This window comes from Schistocerca americana, chromosome 3 (assembly GCF_021461395.2).
Source record: "Schistocerca americana isolate TAMUIC-IGC-003095 chromosome 3, iqSchAmer2.1, whole genome shotgun sequence".
Taxonomy (NCBI): Eukaryota; Metazoa; Arthropoda; class Insecta; order Orthoptera; family Acrididae; genus Schistocerca; species Schistocerca americana.
Window position 1 is genome coordinate 181,213,348 of NC_060121.1, and position 9,990 is coordinate 181,223,337.

The window sequence follows — 9,990 nt, forward strand, 5'->3', positions numbered from 1 at the left end:
CATCAGTCCCCTAGAACTTAGAACTACTTAAACCTAACTAACGTAAGAACATCACACAACACCCAGTCATCACGAGGCAGAGAAAATCCCTGACCCCGCCGGGAATCGAACCCGGGAACCCGGGCGTGGGAAGCGAAAACGCTACCGCACGAAGCTCTAGAAGAAGACGCGTAATATACAATAAGTACAAGAAACAAGAGGGAACAATCAGACTGGAAGACGAAGAACGAAGTGCTCGTATTATAAATGGTGTAAGATAGGGATAGTCTTGCGCTCCTATTGTTCAGACTATACATCGAAAAAGCTATGACGGGAATAAAAGAAACTTTCAAGAGTGGGATTAATATTCGATGTGGAAGAATATCAGTGACATGATTCACTGATAAAATTGCTATTCTCAGTTAAAATGAAGAAGAATCACAGGATATGCTGAATACCAAGAACAATCTAATGAATACAGAATGTGGGCTGAGAGTAAATCGAAGAAAGACGAAAGTAAAATTGAAAATTAGGTGTATGGTTAAGGTATGAGGAGGTTCTTCGGAGAGTCGGTGAAGAAAAGAATATATGAAAAACACTGATAAGAAGAAGAGACAGGATGATAGAACATCCGTTAAGACATCAGGAAGTTAATTTCCATGGGAACTATAGAGAGTAAAAGCTATAGAGGAAGACAAAGATTGGAATACACACACCAAATATCGAGGACCCACATTGGGAGCGCTACTCTCGAGTGAAAAGGTTGGCACAGGAGAGGGATTGGTGGCGGGCATCATCAAACCAGTCAGAAGAACGAAAAAAAATCCACTTCATCATACTGCTTTCGTTCCTTCCAGTTCATCATATTAGTTAACATTTCGCAGAATGTTGCTGAAATCCTAGAAGGCTTGATGCGTTTTTTGTGGACGAAACAGCTTCTCAATGTAAAATTGCACTTCATGGCGTCACAAAACTCGTTCTGTTCCAAGCCCAAGTTAGCTTTAGGGAGAAATTTCTTACACATGTGCGGTAATTGAAATAAACAGAGCCTAGCTAAAAACAGTGTTCATATCGTGATAGTGTTTCATTGCTGGCATCAGGGGCTAAAATTAGACCTTCTAGGATTCAAAACGATTTCAACCAAAACATAAAAATCTGAGAAAGAGCACTTGGTAGTTAACTGCCAATCTCTGTTTCGTTGGAAGGAAGTACGTCTGGATGACATGTCTTTTCTGAATTTTTGTGCAAACCACTCCACAACACAGGTAGGGAAGCTAGTATCAGTCCTTAATTTTCCTTTTAGGAACGCAGACTCAACCTCCCGACCTTGTTGCTAGACGGTTAACCAGAATTATTTTTCATACCAAAAATTGGGAGACAAATAGCAGAGGTGCTGTTCAGCGACGGTTCCAAATTATTTTGAAGGGGAATTCGCGTGAAATAATATGCGCTAAGGGTCACAGTACAGTAACTGTAGACCGTACGTAAACGAATAAATAGTAGTTGAAAGGTCGCCTAATTTGATAGGGGAACAGCAGTGAGACGCACTCTGCAGCCGTATTTGCAGTTACAAACGTAATATTCGGTGAGCCAACACTGCCGGGTCACCGGAAAAAGCGAAATGACGTCGTTCCACGTATAAATTAAAATTTGGCCCTCTTTTTTTTCCTCCTGTCAGACTGTGCTCTTTAATTTCGGTTGTTTCAGTGCTGTGATTTTTGAGAAACAGAACAGGTAACAGAATCCCTTCCACTGTTTGTGAAACATTGCCTGTGAAAACATTTTTTTTTTTGGCACGTAGCTATTATTATTTTCTTAAACGAGGACGTGCGGGTGCATCAGAGATGTGAGCAGGTTGTTAGTATCTCTATAGCGTAGAAATTGTGGTGGTCTACTTAATTACTGCAGCTAAGGTCTACCACACTATTATAGATTATTTTTACATATTACTAAAAAGTTTATTCCTGCATTTTAAATTTCGTTTTCTCATTGCACTTGAGATGTGTGACGTAAATATGTGGCCACAATATCTTAATTGAAATCTTCACCAACCAAACGGCAGTCGGGCCCAGAACGCATTCAGTATATTTCAAAGTGTTAATGTTAAAATTGTTGTGAGCTGACTATTTCTGGATACTGTAACAGCGGTAGAAAACGAATAAACGATGTGTGCTGCATGAGAACGAATTACAGTGCACAGGATTTGCTCGAAGTCGGTACTGTTGACATTATATGATCATAATCGATAATCATTATATAGGTACACTAAAGTCAGCCACCGCGGTTCTGTTTGTATGTTTAGATTAATGTCAGAAACTGCCATAGGGATTTGACAACGTTTTCATTAAAATATAGACTAATTTACGTGCAAGGAGTTCTGATATTCACCGCTACATAGATGGCTCTTCCCTGAGATGACAAAAGTCACGTAATATCGACATGCGCACGTACAGATGGTGAGAGTATCGCATACACAAGGTATGCATCGACGGACCTGCCATTTCTACTCAAGTGATTCATGTGAAACGGTTTCCGACGTGATTAAGGACGCAAGAGGGGAATTAACAGACCATGACGCGGAATGGGAAGTGGAACTAGACCCATGGGATGTTCATTTCGGAAATCGTTAGCGAATTCAATATTCAGAGATCCAAAGTGTTAAGAGTGTGCCTAGAAGACCAAATTTCGGGCATTCGGTCATCACGGACAACGCAGTAACCGACGTCGTTCTGTTAACGACCGAGAGCAGCGGCGTTTGCGCAGAGTTGTTAGTGCTAACAGACAAGCAACACTGCTTTAAATGTGGGACGTACGATAAACGTATCGGTTACGACGCTGTCGTGAAATTTTGCGGTAGTGAGCCATGGCAGCAGATGACCGACCCGAGTGACTTTGCTAACAGCGCGATATCGCCTGCAGCGCCTCTGCTCGACTCTTGACCATTTCGATTGAACCCTAGAAAACCTTGGCCTGGTCAGATCAGTCCCGATTTCAGTTGGCAAGAGCTGATGGTAGGGTTCGATTGTGACGCGGACCCCACGATGCCATGGGCCCAAGTTGTCAATAAGCAGCCGTCCGCTGTGGCCGAGCGGTTCTAGGCGCTTCAGTCCGAAACCGCGCGGCCGCTACTATTGCAGGTTCGATTCCTGCCTCGGGCATGGATGTGTGTGATGTCCTTGGATAGGTTTAAGTAGTTCTAAGTCTAGGGGACTGATGACCTCAGATGTTAAGTCCCATAGTGCTTAGAGCCATTTGAGTTATTTGACAATAAGCCAGCTGGTGGTGACTCCATAGTGGTGTGTTTACATAGAATGGACTGGGTCGTGATTACATTCAGCTACTTGGAGACCATTTCCAGTCATTCATGGACTTCATGTTTCCAAATAGGGATCCAATTTTTATGGATGAAAATGTATGATCTGAGCGACTCACATTTGTTCGCGATTGGTTTGAAGAACATTCTGGACAATTCGAGCGAATGATATGGCCTTCCGGATCTCCCGACATGAATACTATGAAGATTTATGGGACATAATCAAGGTCAGTTCGTGCACAAAATCCTACACCGGTAACATATTCACCATTAGGGGGACTATAGCAGCATGGTTCAATTTTTCTGCTGGAGACTTCCAAAGACGATTCCATGCCACGTCGAGTTCCTGCACTATGTCGGGCAAAGGAAGGTCCGACAGGGTAATAGGATTTATTCCATGCCTTTTGTTACCTCAGTATAGCACCGTCTACATTCCTTTCGTTTACTGAAATATTTTTAAGAAGGTAGCTTATAATAAAATACTGGACCACGTTTCCGGCAATTTTCAACACTTTCTCAGAAGAAGCAATAAGTTGTCTCATAAACTGAGTGTCGTAGAAGTAAGCAAGAATAATTACTCTATTAGCATTGTGATTGCGTAGCTCATAATTTCTACCAGGGTAAATAAAACAGGGTTGTGTTAATTACATCCCCCTACTATTAACAGGCTTTTATCATGCTTGCAGAGTACGATTTGTCACATTTTTAAAAAAATTATGTAACTGGAATAAATGTACATTTGGTATGGGAAACATTAAGTATAAGTGCCCCCTACATAGTACATTGATACACTTTCTTATTTCATTTGTGAATGTTGGCAGTTGCTTACTATACGCTGCAGTCTTTTTCTGAAATGACAATAATTACTCAAATGTGAAAACATCTTCCAATGTACAACACGGTCATTTATCTACGAACCTTGATAACACCTTGTCAGTACTGCATTCAATAGTCTATGTCATACATTGTTACTGTACTACACACCAATAACCAGTAAGAGAAATCAGATTAAATGTAAGTACTATAAAAGCAGTCGCAAGTTAAATACACTTTTAAATAGAAGCTATTGGGAAGTAAACTACTTTCCAGTTTCAAGGGAGGTAAAACTGTTAAGACATTAATGAAACTTGTTAAATTGCAAGTGTCACATGCTCCATGGTAAAAGACCTTCATCTGCATCAAGACACATGCTGCAATTGCGTATTCTTCCGCACCCAGATTCAGTTGACACAAGAATTTCTGAGTCTAGTACTGCGTCATAATGCAAAAACGTATACTGGAGAAACGAACGTATCGGCCACTGTTGCGCTGGCCTTCATCTAGGCTACTGTAACCACGCCGAAACGGTCGTTTCTCCAGTATACGTTTTTACATTATGACACAGTACTAGACTCAGAAACTGCTTAAGGCAAGTTACATAATGGTTCACAGCCAACTAAGTACGGCTTAACTCTCAATATGTTGTATAAGTAGTTCTAAAGATGTATAGCAGGTTACTAACCATAAAATTCTGTACCTGAAGAATGAATAATATAGTTCAAATTCATTTAATATATTATACAGCACATATGTATAGAGCGCGAAATGTTTGAAAAGGCTGCACGAAACACAACCTTGTCGAACAACACCAAACATTTAGGAAATGGATGAAACTGCTTGTGTGCCTCCCTAGCACGCATTCCATTATGTGATTCTAAATTCAGTTACTAGACTGGGGTATCGACAAAAAACTCTCACGTGTCACTAGGAACACTATCCTCCTGCTAAATGTGATCAGTATAGCCGTAAGAGACACACCCAATAGAATAAGCGGACATAGTGGAACTGGCTCACAGCAGCAAGCTGAACTTTTAATCTGACGAAGATTTGCGTTCTGCAATTACAAACCAATAAAAATTTCTTACAGATACGAGATATAGAGAACATTAGAGAGACTAAATGAAACGACTGGTATGAAACTCCAAAGCATCTAGGTGTGTCGCAAAGTGATGTGCGGGTACCTTGTGGATAAGCTCACAAACAAATTTCGTTCTGCCTATTCGTCCCACAGAAAATTATCTCGCTGCATTGACCTGCAGACGGAATTTCTAGCATACTTTGCATACTTTCACTCAACTGTTCTCTGGCATAATCGTCTGGGCCTATGCAGATAAAGTCAAAACATTGCTTACTACACGAAGGCATGACGAAAAGTAATACTCTCGAATTTTTTTATGCGAACTCTCTTAAAGCTTCTTAAACAAAACGAACGCTATTAAAATTCTACATCTCTCTTCTTCACGTCATGTTTGCAGTCTTCTGGGCTAGAGGCCCCAAACTGTAGCTTGTAACACGGCGGTGGGTAAAGTAAGTGCGTCGATGCGTAAGGAACAGCGTGCTGTAGTCGAGATCCGAATTCCAGGAGTTCGTCCACACATCGAGCACTCTCTCCTTTATCATGACAATCCCAGCTCACACACAACCACTGCGACATCTACAACAATCCGATTCGTTGTGCTGACTATCATTTATTGACAGTCCCGGTTTGGCCCCATCCGATATTCACCTGGTTTCAAAAATTAAAGAACACCTTCGGAGACTTCACTTTGATAGTGATGAAGCGGTACAAGGTGAGGTTGTGGGTCCGTCAACAAATTCAGTTACAGTTTCTCGTTGAGGAGAATTGTTCATCGCCATCGTGACTATATTTAGAACCAGATAACATGAAGACTCAAGTTGTAGAATGAGTTTTCATATTAAAAATTCTAGGGCACTGATTTTCAGCAAACCCTGGTACAGACAGCTTCAACTTTTATAGTCCTGTCTTCCTCAGTTGCGTGTAATATTACGGTATATTACTAATTTTTAGTTATGGACCGTCTGACAGCAACTGAATAAAACACAATATTAGTGCCATACGCGTTTCGCCTTTATTTTCTGCAAGGCATCATCAGTGGCAGGTTGCGTGGACAATTTCCTACATATTACGCTCCTGTTGCATTTTTGGTGTTGTTCTTCTTCTTATGAACGCCAATTTGCGTTTTTTTCCCCATTCCACAACACTATGCACTGAACACTTGTTTTAAAGCAATGTTTTGGTTTCTGTTGCCGACTGTCAAAATCATAATAATTTTTACTATTTTGACAGTCGGCAACAGAAACCAAAACATTGCTTTAAAACAAGCGTTCAGTGCATAGTGTTGTGGAATGGGGAAAAAAACGCAAATTGGCGTTCATAAGAAGAAGAACAACACCAAAAATGCAACAGGAGCGTAATATGTAGGAAATTGTCCACGCAACCTGCCACTGATGATGCCTTGCAGAAAATAAAGGCGAAACGCGTATGGCACTAAAATTGTGTTTTATTCAGTTGCTGTCAGACGGTCCATAACTAAAAATTATTAATATACCTGGTACAGACGTCTACGTTATGAAAGTTATATGAGGCTATTACAGAAGCTTCTTCTGAATCCTTGGAATTCTTACACTCATTCGTTATTACTTTTACTCTCTGCCTCTATTTGTGATTAATACAGTAAATTTAGGATACACTGTGAAATTCAGAGAAATATAGAAACTATGCATTTAGATTATGTGTAGCTGTCTAGGTTCCAGAATGGAATTTTATATTTTTGTGCAAATGTTGCCGGTAGACACCACGCAGGAAGCCGCCAGATATTACGAACAGGGGAAAAGAGTATCTTGTTAGCCCCTGCACCTATAATTCAGCAGAATGTTTCGATTCGGGAATATAAATTCCAGTGAACACCGATGTTCATATCGTAACCGGTTCTAACTTGAGCGATCGAGCGAGGCAGCGCAATGGTGAGCACACTGGACTCGCTTTCTGGACGACCACGGTTCAGATTCCCATCCAGACATCCAGGTTTACTCACAAATCGCTTCTGGCAAATGTCTTTTCTTTGAAAAGTATATGGCTAATTTCCTTCTCTATCCTTTCGTAATCCGAGCTTGAGCTCCACCGCTAGTGCCCACATTTTTGACGGGACGTTAAACTGTAATCTTCTTCCTTCCCTCTCATTTGTGCATAGTTAATAACATAAACAGGTCATCCTTCATCGTAATCCGTTTTCAGAAGCATCATAAATAATTAACATGGCTGCAAAGCTGCAAGGATAACAGGGATAACCGTCTGAAGAAATTGCGTTGCAATGAGCCACTGCATATAAATGGCATGTCGTATCAAAACTCTCAGTAAAGGAACCACATTAACCTCTTAAACATTGACTGTACAGTTTGAACCATCCTTTCGGATCGCTTCTGTTCTCAGTGCCTCCTAAAACGAATCAAACGGAAACGTTCCATTACAGATTATACATTTTCTTTAAGAATAGTTATTCATTTAAACGATTTAATAGAAATATGACAGAATTATGCTACACTTAAAATATGAAAGTAATCGATTTTCGTTTAAATTCATTAGGCTGCGTTTCGTTGAAAATTCATTTTCTCGTTACCGGCTGTTGAACAATGTATCGACAATTGTTTCGTAAATCATAATCCACTTTCATTTGGGCTGCTTACAGTCTCAAACTTACATACTAATCTTTATGATTCGTTGTTGCTGAAAGGTCTCTACAAAATATTCCTAAGGATGATTGTGTGCTTCTCGATTTCTGCTCGCTCACGCTGTGGAGGCATCACTAGTGGACCTCCAAGTTGCTCTGAGTGTCCTACACAATGATTAATTTCCAGGTGTGTTACATGGCTGCTGGTGTTCATGTTGCCCGTTAGTGACTTCACGGATGGTGTTAGTTACAGTCTCAGGATGCTCTCGTGTACTGGAATTATCTGTGTGATATCTCTATGGTGTAGATATTGCTGTAACAGGCAGTCAGATCGCGACAAAATATCAATCTACAGCATAGAGCGGCGTCTACGAGTTGATCTTAAGTTACAGAAATGTAAAGCTATGGAGCCCACAAAACCTGTAAGCGTTGCATGCTTGGGACGAACTGCGAAATTCTCAGAAATATAGGAGATAAAAATAATTTTCCATATAGATTATGCATGCCTGTATAGAGAAACTCTCGTTCTACGTAGAATGGCTAGCGACTCGTTAACCAGTCTTGTGTGATAGTAGAAGACAGCAAAAGTAATTTCGCTTTTAAGAAATCGTCCACGGAGGAGAATCATATGAACACACTGTCGGTTGCCCATCACACAGACTCCTATATGGAGGAGACTGTAATAACCTAAGAAGCCTCGGTGGTTTAGAGAAACAACTGAAAGAGTTGAAAACAAATAAGTCGCTAGGTCCGGATGAAATCCTAATTCCGTTTTACGAAAAGCACTTGGCAACTTACTTAACTTGCATTTATCGCGAATGCCTCGCCCATCTCAAAGTCCCAAACGACTGGGAAAAAAGCAGGGTAAGAAGGATAAAAGAACAGATCCACAAAATTACAGACCAATGTTTTTGACATCGGTTTGCTGTAGAATCCTTGACCATATTCTCACTTCGAATATAATAAATTTACTTCGGAGCGCAAAGCTTCTGTCTCCAAATCAGCACGGTTTTTGAAAGAATCGCTCTTGTGAAACTCAGCCTGCCCTTCACTCATCTGAGATCCTGCGAACCACGGATGAAGAGCAACAAGCGGATTCCATATTCCTAGATTCCATAAAGCATTTGGCACGGTGCCACACTGCCGACTGTTAACAAAGGTACAAATGTACTGACTAGGTTCCAGGTACCGCCATGGGAGTGGCTGGAACACGTCTTGAGTAACGGAACCCAGTCTGGTGTCTTCGACGGTGACGTATCGCCAGGAGCGCCTCAGGGAAGTGTGTTAGAACGACTGTTATTGTCTATACATATGAATGATGTGGGGGACATGGCAAGCAACAGTCACCGGCTGTTTTCTGATAATGCTGTTGTGTACGAGCGGGTGTCGTCGTTGGGTGACTGTAGGAGATTTCTCTCTCCTCCCGAACAGGCCACGAAGGCCCAACGGTACTGACCGGCCGCCGTGTCATCCTAAGCCCGTAGGCGTCACTGGATGAGGATATGGAGGGGCGTGTGCTCAGCACACCGCTCTCCCAGCCGTACGTCAGTTTCCGAGACCGGAGCCGCTACTTCTCAATCAAGTAGCTCCTCAGTTTGCCTCACAAGGGCTGAGTGCACCCCGCTTGCCAACAGCGCTCGGCAGACAGGATGGTCACCCATCCAAGTGCTAGCCCAGCCCGACAGTGGTTAACTTCGGTGATCTGACGGGGACCGGTGTTACCACTGCGGTAAGGCCGGTGGCAGAATACAAGATTACTTGACAAAATTGCTAGTCAATGTGATGAATGGATGAATGTTAGCTTGCTGTAAATGTGGAAAAATGTAAGTTAATACACACGATTAAGAAAAACAAACCCATAATGTTCCCGTACAGCGTAAGTAGTGTATTGCTTCATATACCTAGGTGTCATGCTGCAAAGCAATTTGAAATAGAATAAGCATGTAAGGACTGTAGCAGGAAAGGCGAATGGTTATACTGCCACATACTTTACACATGACCTCGGTTTATTATTTCATATTGGCAGTTCCGTAGTAAGCAACTAAATTTTTACCCCACATTGTTTTGGGTTATTTTATTTATTAGATATGCGACCATTTCTTTTTAGTTGCTCTATTGAGGAAGTACTGACTTTGAACTTAAATTCTTCTCGAATTACTGTTCGCACTAACGCGGTAGTTTCCAAACTCT

At 41.4% G+C, this 9,990-nt stretch overlaps 1 pseudogene; it reads right to left on the bottom strand.

Moving 5' to 3' along the window:
• Positions 1–9,425: 9,425 nt before the first annotated feature.
• LOC124607607 lies at positions 9,426–9,543 on the bottom strand (annotated as a pseudogene).
• Positions 9,544–9,990: the final 447 nt, after the last annotated feature.